Raw genomic sequence first — 15,722 nt, 5'->3', positions numbered from 1 at the left:
TCCGAGGGTCTTCTCCATTAGGTCCAGGTGGGATTTCTCTTGGATCAGTCACCTCCCACCACATATTTATTGGTGGAGCAGACACTGGGGACCGGCCTTAAGGATTCCCAGTTGGAAGTAAAGCATGGGGTTCATTTAGGAATAAATGCGTCAATGGTAATGCTGGAATACTTTTGGAACAAGCATTGCAATATTTGTATCTGGTGATAGGTAAGCTCCCTGAGGACACACTGGGTATGTTCCCTGGGAGGAACTCTCCTGACTGTTGGTTCCTCTGTCCCCTTGTTCTGCCTTTGGGCACTTGTGCCTTCTTCATTGTCCCGAACTAACATCAAGAGAAGCAGGCACTGGAGCACATGACTTCGTTTGCAGACACTAAATTTGGAGCCTGCTTTCGTTGTAATATATGAGGTTCAATAATTATTTTAATTCTTGATCAAACACCTTATTTAAAAGCCCAGCTCATGTTTCTTTGGCAATGAACCCCCTCAATGAACATATTTGGGTCTGTGTTAGGTCAGTTCCATGTGCTAAAAAATCACACCGTTGTGTGAGCACTCGACAATTAGCTTTTGTGATTGCAGTATAAGCGCTTGACATTAAGCTTTTTAATGGCCGAGGCATCCACTTCAAAGACAAAAGACATTCATCTGCAGTAAACCCATTGCCAGTTATACAACTAGATAAAGAGCCACCTCATTAAATCAGCCATTTTAGAAGACTCTAGTTGACCTAGCTGACTAATCTTCTGTATGACCCTATTTTTCCCTTCCTGTGCTTAATTCTTGCTCCTATGTTTTAAATTCACCAATAAAAAGTGAATGCATGAGACCTTGGGCACCATACCCTCCGTCCCAATAAAAGAAGAACCCCAGGTTTGTTTGTTCTCTCCGTCTTTCTCTGTACCCCTGACCTCGCTGCGTGGCCCCACCTCACTGCAAGACCTGTGAGTAATAAACCTGAGCGTTTCAAAGTTTCTGGGTGATGGTTACCACGGTGCATCTTGTAATCCTAATAAGGACCCTAAAGGCTGCTCCAGCCTCATTAGTGGCTCTAGTTGGGGAAATGTCTGTGGCCTTTCTGTCCAGGTGAGTGCATGTAGGCATTTCCAGCCAATAATATCACTATCTAGAGGCTGAGATCCCCACAAAAACACACACCCAAAGAATTTTCTTAGGCATAATTTAACATTAAAGTTTTTTTCTCTTTCCTCATGCCGCTCCTTTTCTAAATAACTCTGTCTACCTAAGGCTGTCAGACCTGAGTTGGGGAGCTGTACACATAATGTCATCTCTTCGCAGGGCTGGTTTCTGAGTGTTTGTTACTCAAAGACATTCTAAGTATTACTCTTCACCTTTGATCTCCCAAGCAGTAGGGCAATTTGTTGAGACTCCATGTTTATGGACTTGCTCTATTATCTTTAATTTCTGCTTGAACACTTTCTGCTAAGCTCATCTACTTCTCACAATAACCCGTCAAATGGAATCAACAGTTGCAAACACACAGTTATTTTGAATTGTTCCAATTATTTCTCTTGGAGTTACCATCTAGTGGGCATGTCAGCTTTCCTTATTAGATCTTTCTAGCGTTGGATGCCAAATTTGTCACTGTCTGCAGCCCTGGTCACAATAACTTGTCAGCTATTGAAGCAAGCACTTTTAATTTGTCCATTGTTCAACACGATACAATTTTATTTTTTAATGACATCCAGTCCAATGCATGCAGAAGGAAGAGGCTCTCCTTGCAGTCATGCAGGGACCTAGTCTCCTCCATTGTGTGGTTCCACTGTTGTCCAGGGCTTCATATCTTCCAGTGGATTATCTGCAATTGGCCAAAGGTGGGCACAGAGAGAGAGTGTAATGGATATAAAGAAGGTTGTTTAGACCATGTGCTTGAGTGCTCGCTTTGGCAGCACATTTACTAGACCATGTGCTTGAAAGAGGTGAATACCATTTCCTTGGCAAGACATCATCTTATAGTCTCACCTAATTGCAGGTGAGCCTGGAAAATGTGAATTTATCTGTGTGTCTGGGGGGAAGAAAAATTCTGGTAACGTTAGTCTTGTGTCCGCCGCTTGCATACATTGCTTGTCAACTGGAACCCGAGTTGTAGAGTGGGAAGAATGAGAAATGGTAGGGGGACCTCTGGTGGTTCTCTGGCTCTCCTGGTTTCTATGAGACACTGTCAGCCCTAGAGCCTGGTCTACTTTTTGTTTGCCCCCCTCCAGACACCTTGTTGAGTAGCTCATTAGGTTCTATTTTAGATTAACAAGAGAGAGGCGGGAGGCCCTTTGAGATCCATTCCATGTTTTCCACCCTCTGCACCATCTGTGGCAGAAGGAAGAGAGGGCCACTATGTGGAGCTGTGTATCAGCTGTAGAAGTTCCATGAGTGGGGCGCAGGGATTTGAATTCCTCCCAGGAGCCAGTGCCTAGCTCAAGACTGTCTAAATATATTTCTAAAACCTTCTGTGACATTTTGATATTTGATATTTGATTCAAGTAAGCAATGATTTTCTGCACAGCCTTTGAGTTTATGAAGAACTGGTGGTGTGTCAGGTGACCCTCTTGTCAGAACATGGTTGGGAAGGGGAACTCGATATTCTTGGGAAGAACAGACCTTGGTGGATTTTTCTCAACTCAGTCACTGTATTTATTGCATTTACTTGGCTCTTTATAATAGGAAAAATGTGTTCTGTTTCAGAAAGAGGCATTTTTCTTAGACCTACACTTACCCTTGTAAAAAAGTAAATATTGATTTGTCCATAGACTGAGCCAAAACTGGGATATTTATGGGTCCACGTGTCTTGCCTCCTCACAGCTGAGGTGAGACCAGTCTCCTTGACTTCCCAGCTAAAGCTGCTGACTTAAGAGAAGTCTGAGAAATTCTGTACACTGTGTTCATCTAGCCAATTAATATGTTGCCTGGAACTTATTTTTGAGACTGTAAGGCTTTTTTTCTCTTCATTTCTTTTTCCTGTTGTGGGGTGAACACTGCCTTCCTTAGTAGAATCAACTTCACTTTCCTTTTTGTACCATTGTCCTTTTTTCTTAGCCAAAATGGAATGCATAGTTCACCACAATAATAAACATGTTGTAATGACCACGATGCCTCATTCTTCCTAGTCTCCACAGAGGGATGAATCGATGCCTAAATACTCAATATGCCTAAATGCTCTTACTTGATAAGTAAATGTTGAATCTGCAGCTGTGATGGGAATTTTTGTTAGGTTCTACATCAAAAAGGTTTTCATTTTGAATGATCATCCAAATAGAGAAATAAGAACTTGGACACCCACAGGGGAACAAGTAGAACTGAGAAACGCAGATCCCCGTAGTGCCAAGCATCTTGAAGGGCTATAACCTCAGTGGAGGAGCAAAAAAGAAACACATACACACATGTTTTTATCTTGAATTAAACTTTAGAATCAAACAAGTTTCCCTCAGGTAGGTTTGATCTGGAATTTATGCCGTGTGGCCTGAGATATCCCGAGTGGAGAAATTAATATCAAGTGTACTTAGGATGATCTTCAGGAATCTCACAGAAATGGCTGCTGATCATGAACTCACAATCCAAGATGACAAAACATGATCAAGGATCAGCAGCCTTAGATAGAAGAACTTTGAAAAATAAAATGATCAGATATAAGTTATTCTCTCACTAGGAGCTACAGCTGAGATGGGTGGACACTGCCGGGCTGGATGTCAATGGTCGTGGCGGGGAGGGCAGCCCTCACTCTTGGTCATTTGGGAACTTAGCCAGAGGAGCCTGTCACTGGGAGTCAAGCTGTCACTTTGCTCAAGACAGGAAGGTGTCCTAGGTTTGCAGATAGCTCCAGTGAGGCTTTGGTTTCCACAGAGATCGGAACGGCTATCAGCTCCCGCAACCCCTGGTCACCTGAAATGAAGCCCTAGCCATTCAGACTCACTTGTTCCCTATCAAGATACCTGCTGGAGCTGATTCACAGGGGCTGCAAGGCCACCAACCTGCCCTCTGTGGCTGTGGGCTGGGACTGGGTGGGGGTTGGCTGGGGCATGGAGCCTGGACTGGAGTAGCCAGCCAGCCAGAATGAGGAGCCTGGTGGCAGTACCTGGAAGTCTCTGTTGCCACCCTCTGTTGATGGCCTCATAGTTAACTACTCCTGGGAGTTTCAGCCTACGTTAGACCCTGTCTGGGAGCTCCACTTCAGGGCATGGACCTTGAGAGGGAGTGGGGCAGCCAGGATGTTGTGTGTGGCATATGCATGCACAAGCTGCAGGATAAGCCAGAGGCTGAGTGGACCTTTGGCATCCTGCCCAAGTGCACTCATGCCCCCTGCATGGGCTGCCTGCACTGGTATCAGAAGTCGATAGTACCTCCTGCTGGATGTCATCAAGTCCTGTCCCCAATGCCATGTCTATTTCAGCTATGTCATTTCTCACAAAATCTTGGTGAGCAAGGGGGCTGAGAAGGAGCAACTCATCGGGAACTTCAATGTTTGGACCAGCCAGATCCCATGCCAGTTCTTTACGTGGGAGAATGTTCGCTGTCCCTGCAAGTCCAATGATATGACTGTATGTACCTGACTAGCTCCCAGATAAGATCCGTTCCCTGATCCTCCCTGCCCTGATAGTCTGCAGCTGGCCTCTAGGAATTAGGTCCTAGGAGCAACAGCATTGTTCAGGGGCTCTGACCCAGAGGACAAAGTGTTCAGGGATTGCATCCTGGCCATAGCCTTCTGGGGTTTAGAACCCCTGCTCAACCCCAACTGTTCTTACCACAGCCAGTGTAACTAGGACCAACTCTGCCCAGGGCCGGGGCAGGGCTGAGAGTTTGCTAGGCAATAGGTCTTTTTCTCTTTTGAGATCTGGTGGGAGATGCACCCATCTATCTCTATGAGCATGGGGATGGGTAGGGGGCTCTGGAGAAAGAAGAGTTCCCACCCTCTTGCTAGGGACTTGGATTTTAACTTTGCTCTTTGGTAGAAAGATTCTGAAAAAAACCCAGATAAAATGGACCTAAGCCACAAAAAAATTATCTGATGTAAGTTATAACGACTATGTTTACAGTGGTTAAAGAAACAAAGATGGAGTCCACAAACATGAGAAAGGCTCATTAACCCATCAGAAAACCAAGTATATTTGAAAAAGAGAGCAGCAGCACATTCTGAAAAATATAAGATTAGTCACTGATATAAAGAAAAACGTATGATAAAAGATTGACCCAGCTGAGCTGAGAACGGGTCAAATGGAGCTAAAATTGAAGAGCTTAATTTGAAAGCAGGACAATTTGAAAGAGAATAATAGGATGTGAAATAGAAGTGAAAGAGTAAGGAGAATTGAATAAGGAGGCTCAATGTCCCCCAGGTGGAATTTGTACAAAAGAATATGGAAAATAAGTGGGGGGGAGAATATTCAAAGGGATAGTCACTAAATTATATTCAAATGCAAGAAACTTAATCATGAGCAAAATACTATCTTTTAAAAAAATCTACATGTTTGCTAACATTCTAAAACCCCAAAGACAAAAATTTCTAAAAGAGCCAGAAAGTGATACTTTACTTACAAAGGAATGGCAATTTGACTGACAGTATATTCTTAGGAGCAACAAAGATGTTAAAAAGCTGTATAAATACATATATGAGACATAAAGTATAAAATTATACTATAACATATATATTACTCTATTTATATAATATATGCATAAAATACTTGTCAATCTCCAAACATTTACCCATCTGAATTGTCACTAAAAATCTGCTTGAATTAGTAAAATAGAAACCTACTTTTACAAAAGAAAAAAGCAAACAAAATATAACCAGGGACATGAAAATTAACAACAGTCTAACAATAGCTAGAGGGGATGAGGGAGGGGACTGTGGGGAGAAAGATTTTCAGGAACTACTATAAAGGACGCATGGATTAAACCAAGGGGGAGGGTGGAAGCAGGGGAGGGAGGTGGGTCTGGATGGGGTGGGAGGGAGTGGTGGGGAGAAAATGCAGACAACTGTGATTGAACAATAAAGTAATTTATGAAACAAATAAACAGACAAATTTTTAAAAAGGAAACTTTTAAAGTCACTGAAGAGTTGAGATTGAAAGACAAAACTAGGAGAAAGTATCCTGAGAGATAAACCCAGGATTTAAAGCTGCTTCTGTCCTTAGGACTTTTGACAATCATGGAGAGGTCAGTACAAGTTGGAGGAAAAGTTTGGCAACTTCTGCACGTGAGGAGGAAAAACCAAAGTCCAGGACTCGCTGAGAAAAGAGTCTGATAATAATCATCCCAAACAGACATTTTAAACTTGAGATATACAGTTAGGGTGAGGTGGAAATGAAGTTCACCAGTCTTTTTATTAATTAGTACCTCTTAACTTATGCATATGTGATAATATGCACAAGAGCCCCCTTTCTAAATAAGATTGCATTCACAGGTACCTGGGGTTTAAGACTTCAACATGTATCTTATGGGGGACACATTTCAAGCCATAACATTTTAAAATTTCTTATTATAAATTGTTAACTTAGCCCTGGCTGGTGTGGCTCATTGGATTGAGTGCTGGGCTACCTACGAAGCAGAGGGCCACTGGTCTGATTTCCAGTCAGGGCACACGCCTGGGTTGCAGGCCAGGTTTCCCAGTGTGGGGAGCGCAAGAGGCAACCACACATTTCTCTCCCCCTCTTTTTCCCTCCCTTCCTGTCTGTCTAAAAATGAGTAAGTGAAATCTTAAAAGAAAAAAAATTTAAATTGTTAACTCAGTTGTTGAATATAATATGTATCCCATCAGCTTCTTTAATGAAAATTAAATGAAATATTGGGTAATAATTGGAATAATATGACACACTAAAAACTTAACAAAGACATTACTACTGTTACTGGTGTAATTCTTAGTGTGACTTTATGCTAAGTTTTGGTTTCCTTCTCTATGGTGACAGAAACCATTCTCCGATGTACCGTGTTTCTGACATTTAGTATAGTGCTTCGTACAAAAGAGTCAAAATGTGCATTCCATGAAAAAGTAAAAGTGATTTCATCTTTTCAATAATTGTCTGTCAGAAGGTTCATATCTCCTTATTTAAGATGAGAAAATTGTGACTTCAAAATGATAAATTTTTTCACTATTATGTAGCAACTTAGTGTCTCTCTAGTTTTATATTCCAAGCTCTAAACCTATATCATACTGTGCTTGTATAAAAAATTATGAAGAAAAATAATATTTTAATGTTAGAAAAATACATAAATTAAATCCACTAGATCAATAAATTAATGCATAAATATTACATAGTTTATAAATGTTGAGGCTAGTGAAAAAGTTAGACAAATTATTCTTTAAAATGTGTAGAACAAAAATAAAAAGGCAGTTTATTAATATGGAAGAATAATTCTTCCTTTTAGAGTATACAATTTTTATTAAAGTCAGAAATATATTCAGGTTTTTCTAATTGGCTTTTCAAAATTATTTACTAAAACAGTTTTTATAACAGTTTGTATCAACTGGATACAATAAAATTCAACTAGTAAGTGAAGGAAACATGCTGTAAAATATTAAAATTCATTATTATTTGTAGGTAATACAATTTTCTTCCTGAAATATTGACAGAATAGTCTGAAAAATATTGTTAGTAGCAGTTGTTAGTGTTGTTAACTAAAAATTAAGTATATTTTATAACAATGAAACCAGTTAAAGACACCTTACCCAAAGTACACACATGCATTGTTGAGGATCATTGTGAGACTAGCAAGCTTGACCTGGATAATCAGAGGTTCCTCATTCCTGCCCCTGTCCTTGGAATGTACGCTAAGATCTGTTTTAAGAACACAACTTTCAGAGAGTAAAGTGTTGTTGAGATCACCTGAGCAGTATACATCCAGTTAAGGACTCTGTACAAATATTTTAAATTTCTACCAGGTGATGTGGAGACCTACTCATTGAGAAGCCACTCAAGACAAGCTTGTTTGTAAGTTCCTTTGTTTATTAAAACTGACACATACAAATATTGAGTGGTCTGCCTCTTTCTTTGTTCTCTCTTTGCCTTCCATATAGAAGCAGTTTCAGATTCCACCTGAAGAACTGCTGAGGTTGCATACTAACACATACATACATACATACATACATACATACATATGTAGTGTTGGGAACTACCCTGCTTGGTTTCAGAAGCTGTAACCCTATATGGCTAAGGCTGAGTAAAAAAACCTTGGGGCCATAAATTACTAAGGAGACAAATCTTATTCTATCAGGGGCACAGCCTCTGCCCTCTTTACTTCACTCTACATGGCCCAGGGGGGATGACTGGTTAGCCAGTGGTGGGTAAGATTCCTCAAGGAAGGAGCAACCCAAGACAGGCATGGTTGCAAAGGGGCCATCAGGGAAGGATTTAGGGGACTAAAGAAAAGGAGCCTTACCTCTTGGCTTTGTCATAGCCTGAGTCCTCATTCTGTCTATAAGAAGTCCCTTAATCTTTTGGCTGCCCCCATCACTCACCTGAATTTAAGCCTGAAACAATGCCAGAGGTGGATATGGCCCTGTGATGGAATGGGTGGTTTCTGGGGGTGATCAGGCCAAGAAAGAATACATAAAATCCTGTGAGACCTGCTTTACTAAGAATACCTTCAATTTAAATGATAAGGGTTCAAACATAAAATGAGTTTGTTTCCCAAAGTTTTACAGCCTTTGGCTATTTGACACTGACTCAGAATAAACCCTTATAGTTCTTTGAATATCAATTCCTTGGTCATTACTGCCTGCCAATGATTTATGAGCTTTATGTATACACCCTGTATTCCTATGCAGACTAAACCCAATAATAACCCATTGAGGAACAGACTCAAGGCCCTTCTCCTCTGAGAGATTGGCCACCTTTCTTTCCCAAGCAGATCATATCTTGGTAGACTTATTCTCATCCATGGTGGCCTAGGGGAGCTCTCTGGGCAGAGCACCCCCCCAATGTAGATGTGTGTATTTATATATATTCTTATTGTCCCTAGGAAAATAATGGCTGCCTGATTCTGAATCTCACCATAAACCCTCCTAAAGGAGCCATAAGGTCAGACGGAGTGTAAATGAAACTACATTGGCACATTCCTTCAACATTAATAGACAGAGACTGGTATAATTTCAAATTATTTTTTTAAAGATTTTATTTATTTATATTTAGAGGGGAAGGGAAGGAGAGAGGAGAGAAATATCAATCTATGGTTGCCTCTCATGAGTCCCCTTCTGGGAACTGGCCTGCAACCGAGGCATGTGCCCTGACTGGGAATCGAACCGCGATCGTGTAGTTCGCAGGCCCGCGCTCAATCCACTGAGCTATGCCAGCCAGGGCTAATTTCAAATTATTTTAAGAAGAGAAGAAAAGTAGAATTAGAGTTTTGTCACTAACTTTAGGTTTAGCATGTAGGTAAAAGGAAGTTTAAAAAGTTAAGTGGAAAAGAGGAGAGGGATGTGTCAGAAATACACATAGCACAAATAAAATCTCCAGAAATAAAAAAAATGTAAACAAAGGTCAAGGATGTCATTGAAACAACACTGGCTGCAAGGAAGTGGCTTGAAAGTGAATAGCAGAGGTGACAGCCCCAGAAATGCATATATTTCTGGGAAAGTAGGAGAAAGATGAAGGAAAAAGGTGCCTCTTTAGAGATGTCATAATAAAAAAGGAAAGAGGAAATGGAGAGAGACTCAAGATTCTAAAGAAATAAAAAGAGACCAGAGACAGGGCAACCCCTTCCTGCTCTTACAGGAATGTTGTTATTCTTTAAATAAATTGACATTCATGATGACAGGAAAAGAGTGGTCTTGAAATTCTATATGCAAAATTATGATTTATAGGAAAAATAAGTTCAAATCTATAAAATGCTATAGTAAGAAGTAAATCAAATTACACTATGTTCACAAATTAATTTAAGATATATTGAAAATCTAAATATAATAGATAAAACTATGAACTCTTAGGGGAAAATAGGAGTAAATCTTCATTAGGATTAGTAAATCCATCTACTTTGGATTAGGCAATGATTCCTTAGTTAAAAGAAACTGTTATAAATAAAAGAATGATGTATTATGAAAGATTGGTAAAGTTGAGTTGAGAATTGGTCATATGGAGCTAAAGTTGAAGGAATTAATAAAAAGCAGTACAATCTGAAGAAGAATGAAATGTGAAAAAGAAGTGAAAAGATTAAGATAATTGGATAACAAGGCCTAATATACACTTAACTGGCATATAGATAATAGGGAAAGAACAATATTCAATGGGATAATAACTAAATTATATTTAGATAAAAATTAATTAAAATAAGGAGAATAATTTTTTAAAATCTATACACATTTGCTAAAATATATGTTAAAAAACCCATAGACAAAATGTTTTGAATAGAAACAGGAGGTGACACATTACTTAAAAAGGGACAGCAATTTTACTGACTGTAAACAGCAAAAATACAAAGGCCTGGCAGAAATAAGGCCTGTTAGAGTATTGGCCTAGGGTGGGGAAGGTAGGGAGGGCAATAATGTAAGTGTAATAATTTATAGTTTTTTTAAAAGATTTTATTTATTTATTTATCTTTAGAGAGGAAAGGAAGGAGAGAAGGAGAGAAATATCAATGTATGGTTGCCTCTCATGAGTCACCTGCTGGGAACTGGCCTGCAACCCAGGCACGTGCCCTGACTGGGAATCGAACCGTGATTGTGTGGCCGGTGCTCAATCCACTGAGCTACACCAGCCAGGGCTAATTTATAGTTTTAATTTGAACATTTCACCTAAAATTTCATATGGTTTGCTTGAGTATGATATTGTTATGTTACAGAATTACTTACTTATGATGCTGTAATAAAATATTTTGTAATAAAATAAGAGCATTATTTATGCTGGGCCCTGTAGGGATGAAAAAGTTGTGTGTATGTGTGTGTGTGTGTATATATATATATATACACACACATACATATATATATGTATATTTGCATATACATATACAAATATGTGTCTGCATATATTTATATATTACATATCTACTATATATAACATATATAGCTGGTCCTCAAATAATGTCATTTTGTTCAATGTTGTTTCATTGTAATGTTGATTAGAAAAAATTTTACTCTACCCTGGGCCACCGTGTGTGTGTAGTTTGCACTCTCTCCTGATGTCTGCATGGGTTTTCTCCAGGTATTCTGGCTTCCTCCTACATCCCCAACATGTGCATGTTAGATTAATTGGTGTGGCTAAATTGTTCCATCAGTGAGTGTGCTCGTGATGGAAAGGTATCCTGCTGAGGAGGGTCCCCACCCTGCAACCCAAGCTGCTAAAAAAGGCTCCTGCCATCCTCAACCTTGCACTAAAATAAGTGGGTTGTTAAAGAATTATCTTACATGTTTCTACTAATCTTTCTTAAATGTATGTATAGCTTAAATTTATTTCAATGTTTAATATAAGAAGTGTTTTGGGTCTTTATTTAGAATTTTGGTGATGTTTTTGTGACCAAAAATATGCTGTAGGAACTCATCTTCTGTTTATATCAATTAGCCTATTGTAGAATTAGTTTTGTCATATGTCATTTCACTTAAAGTCACAATTTCCAGGAACCTATCAATGATGCTAAGTCAGGACTTACTGCATATTTTAAATTATTATATTATTCAATGAATATGCATAAAAATACTTGTCAATATTTAAATTTCTACCTGGCTAAATTGTCACTAAAAATGCTGTTTGATGCACACCTATGTTCACTGCAGTGTTATTCATAATAGCCAATATTTGGAAGCAGACCAAGTGTCTATCGGTAGATGAGTGGATAAAACAGTTATGATGTATTTACACAATGGAATACTACTCGGCCATAAAAAAGAAGAAAAATTTACCCTTTGACAGCATAGATGGACCCAGAGGACATTATGCTAAGTGAAATAATCCAGTCAGAGAAAGACAAAATACTGTATGATTTCACTCAGGTGTAGAATTGAATGATCAGAATAGAGGCAATCTCACAGAGAGCAGGCTGACAGCTCCAGGAAGGAGGATTGAACCAAAAAGAAAAAGAACTCATGGTCATGTACAACAGTGTGATGGTTGTGGAGGGGTGGGGGAGGGTGGAGGTAGAAGAGGGTATAAGGGGGATAAATGGTTATGGGAAAAATACAATAAACATAAATGATTTAAAAAGTTTCTTGAATTATGGTAATAGCATAGAAATGTAGTTTTAAATACAGTAATGAGTTAAGATAGAAAGATAAAAACCTGGGAGAAGGTAAAAACTGAGATATAAACCCAGGACTTAAAGCTACTTCTGCTTTGAGGACTTTTTTTAATCTTGAAGAAAACAATATAAAAGAGAACAAAAATTTGCCAATTTCTAGGCATGAGGAGACTAAAACCAGAGCCGGAACCTACCAAAAATGGAGTCTGCTAATCATCTTCCCACAACATACATTTTAAACTGGAACCCTGGGATATACAATGAGGGCGTGGTTGAACTTCATCAATTTTTTAATTAGTAACTGCTGACTTGATGATATCAGCAAAGAACGTATTTGGAAATATGGTCACATTTACAGGTACCTGGAGATGATCTTTTGGGGGCCATATTTCTTTTCAGTGGGATACATTTCAACCCATAATATGTATATTTTTTATTCTTCCTCAGAAACTATTAACTATAGTTGTTGACTGCAATAATTTGTATCTCATCAGTTTGCTATGAGAATTAAAAAAATACTGGTAATGTTCCCCTACCATATCCCTCTACAGTTAGAGTGCCAAAGACAGTTTATTCATTCTTACCCGTGGGTCTATCCCTAGAAATTTTTCTGAGGAGATACTCATCACTGAATTCCCCCCCTTCTTTTCCCAAAGTTTCTATTTCTTTATTTAGACAGGCCCCCAAGAGCCTTTGATATCTCTTTCCCACACTCTACTCACAATGCTAAGTTAAGCTGTTTATAACATACTCTCTTGAGAAATAGACCACAGAGATTCAGGGTACAGGTGCCTCATTAGGAAACATTAGCTCTGAGCAATGGAGAGGGTGAGTCCATAGTGGAGCCAGGGCCCATAAAAACATCCTCTAGAGCCCTTGAAGGGACCAGTTTAGGGGCTCTTTCCAACAGACAGAAGCAGCAGTATAGTACAGCCTTCTGAAGATGGTAAGTCTCAAGTCAGGCCCATGAAAATTATGAGGAAGAAGATAACGCTGACAAGAGGGGCATTTGGGAACCTGGTATGCACAGGAGCTAGAACTCTTCCCATAGGACATAGATGCCAAAGTTGCCAAGATGCTTAGATCCTGGAATAAAGGTGAATAGCACAGACTGAACTAAAGCTTCTATTTCATTCAGAGCTGAGGCTGAGTCACATGTGGACACACAAGTGTTGTGGGTCCAGAACTTCTGTAGGCTCAAAGACTCCCACCCATGTCATGGCTGGAAGGTCAAGACTGTGCCTGGTTGGGTCAGAATCTTCCTTCCTGCACTAGTCTCAATTCATCTGTGAGGCAAGGTGATCACTCCTATTCAAGGCAATCATAGCTGGGTGTGGATCTTCTGTTGTTATTTGGTTAATTCAGTACTTGTCTCACCTCCCCAGACTGTCAATATTTTATCATCAAAGACTACATTTTGTTTTTTAGCTCTTAGAACAAGGAACCACTACAACTTCCTTGAGAATATCAGTCCATGAATGCAAACTAATAGCATTGGAGTATTGTAGCTTGAAACAATGCCCAGATAGCCAATAAACCTAATTTCTCAGATCAGGAGGAGAATGCAGGCAGAGAGGAAAAATGATCCTGGAAATTTAGCCATTAAGAAATTTAATAGGAACTATGAAACAGATATGAAAGTGCATTACTGCCTGAGAGAATACGTCTGTGCTCCAGGAGGTCTGAAAAGGACATTTGTTCTGTCCCGATGAAAAAATCCTCTTTTAAAGATATTGTAAACATGTTTTAAAGATCCTTGGTGACATTCATTATTTCAATCTCTCTCTGCCCTCTTACCTTTTTTTACACTGAATTCTGTAGTCCTCCTACTCCTCAGATACATCCTTGTTTTTCTCCATGTGCATGGCCTTTGTTCAGCTCTCAATCCCTTCTTCTTTGGACCAAAAAGAGAGTCCCTACCCTCTGTATTATTCCCCTTCGTCTCATCTATAGTACATCGCCCCCTTGTTTCAAACCCTCTGTAGTTCCTTTCAGTGTATAAAACTGGCCTGCTAGCAGGAGAACTCACACGGCTGCAGATGCCACTGCACACCTTTGATTGTTGTCTCCTGACGCTCTGCTCTCCTACCTCTTTCCCCCAAAGAACTCAGATCTATGAGCTCTCACACCTCATCGCTAGTGGTTACTGAGCTTCCATGTGGGCAGGCTTCTCTTCTCCTATCGTTATCTACAAGGATAGTGTCCCTTCTCCCCCAGGTGAACGTGGCCTCTTTTTATATCTTTATCTGATGCTCTCAGCTTTTTGTGTCTCTGGGCCTAATGAGAATTCAGAAAACGATAGATACTTTCCCTCCATACAATAACACCTTAAACTTAAATATCACTTATCTAGTTCATAAATGATAAAACTCAATATCAAGGTCGTGATTAAATATAAGAGCAAACTTAGGATTTCTGTCTGAGGTCAACTCTTTAACCACAGCACATTACTTTATTCACCTGTATTTTTGTCCCTTTCCCACTATTGTAAGATCTTCTTTATTAGGGGTACAACTATACAGCATTATGCATGCTTTTCTCAATTGTTCTCCATTTAGTTCTCAGAATAGTTTTCCTAAATTTATGCCACACATTAGTATGCTTAATATTAAGTCCAGTACAGGGAAGGCACTGACTATTTTTTTACTTGTTCAAATACAGCAAGTCACTCTGAGGATCCAGAACTAGGGATTATTGGAAAAGAAGGTGTGTTTTCAGAAAAAGGTATGTTTTCTATCCTCATTTCTTTGATTCACACCGGGGGTCACTTTTAAAACCACATGTGAAACTATAGGACGGAACTGATACACACTTGCCCCCCTCCACCTGTTTTAACCCCCGAATCCTTGGTTTCCCAAACCCCTGTTAAAAGTTGTGTGTGTGTGTGTGTATATTATTTGTACTATATTTGAAAAGTATGACATATTCAAAATAAAAGTTCATGCATCTTACCTTCTCTGGAAACTGGAGCCTGACATGTTCTCATATACTCTTTCCCCTCCTGGAGCAGACTCTCAGGGGGAATTGCTGAGCAGGATTGGTAATGCCAACTGTACTGGTTATATGGCTCCTGGATTCCCTCTATCCATTTGCCATTGATCTTTGGGGTGTTTTTTTTTTCGTATTCTTTGATGTGACAACCATAACTGTGATGCCTCTTAGTACTTGGCCACTCTGTACTTTGTTTGGCAATGAGGGAAATGAGATGGTGCCCAACTAGAGAAACACCTGGTATCAAAGCACATGAGTTTACAGAACACAGATTCCATATGCTGAAAAAATTAGGTCCTAGCTCCAAGGAATTATAGGTAATTTTCTTACCAGATAAATAAATTCCCATGTAGGTTTCTATGCCTACACTCACACACTAGCTAGCTTCCATTCTGCCTTTGGTGAACCCCCTGCTGTATCTTTCAGTACTGACTGTCTCTGTCACCGCAATAGGAAATTCAGAGTTCCTTCTAAAGGATTCATAAAAAAGTAGACACCCTTGAACCTTTGCAGAAAAACAACAGCAAAAACTCCAGTAAGAGGATGATAAAGACTTTGCCT

This window comes from Sturnira hondurensis, unplaced genomic scaffold (assembly GCF_014824575.4).
Source record: "Sturnira hondurensis isolate 20B ecotype Veracruz unplaced genomic scaffold, ASM1482457v3 Scaffold0007378, whole genome shotgun sequence".
Taxonomy (NCBI): Eukaryota; Metazoa; Chordata; class Mammalia; order Chiroptera; family Phyllostomidae; genus Sturnira; species Sturnira hondurensis.
This window is presented reverse-complemented; position numbering follows the sequence as displayed.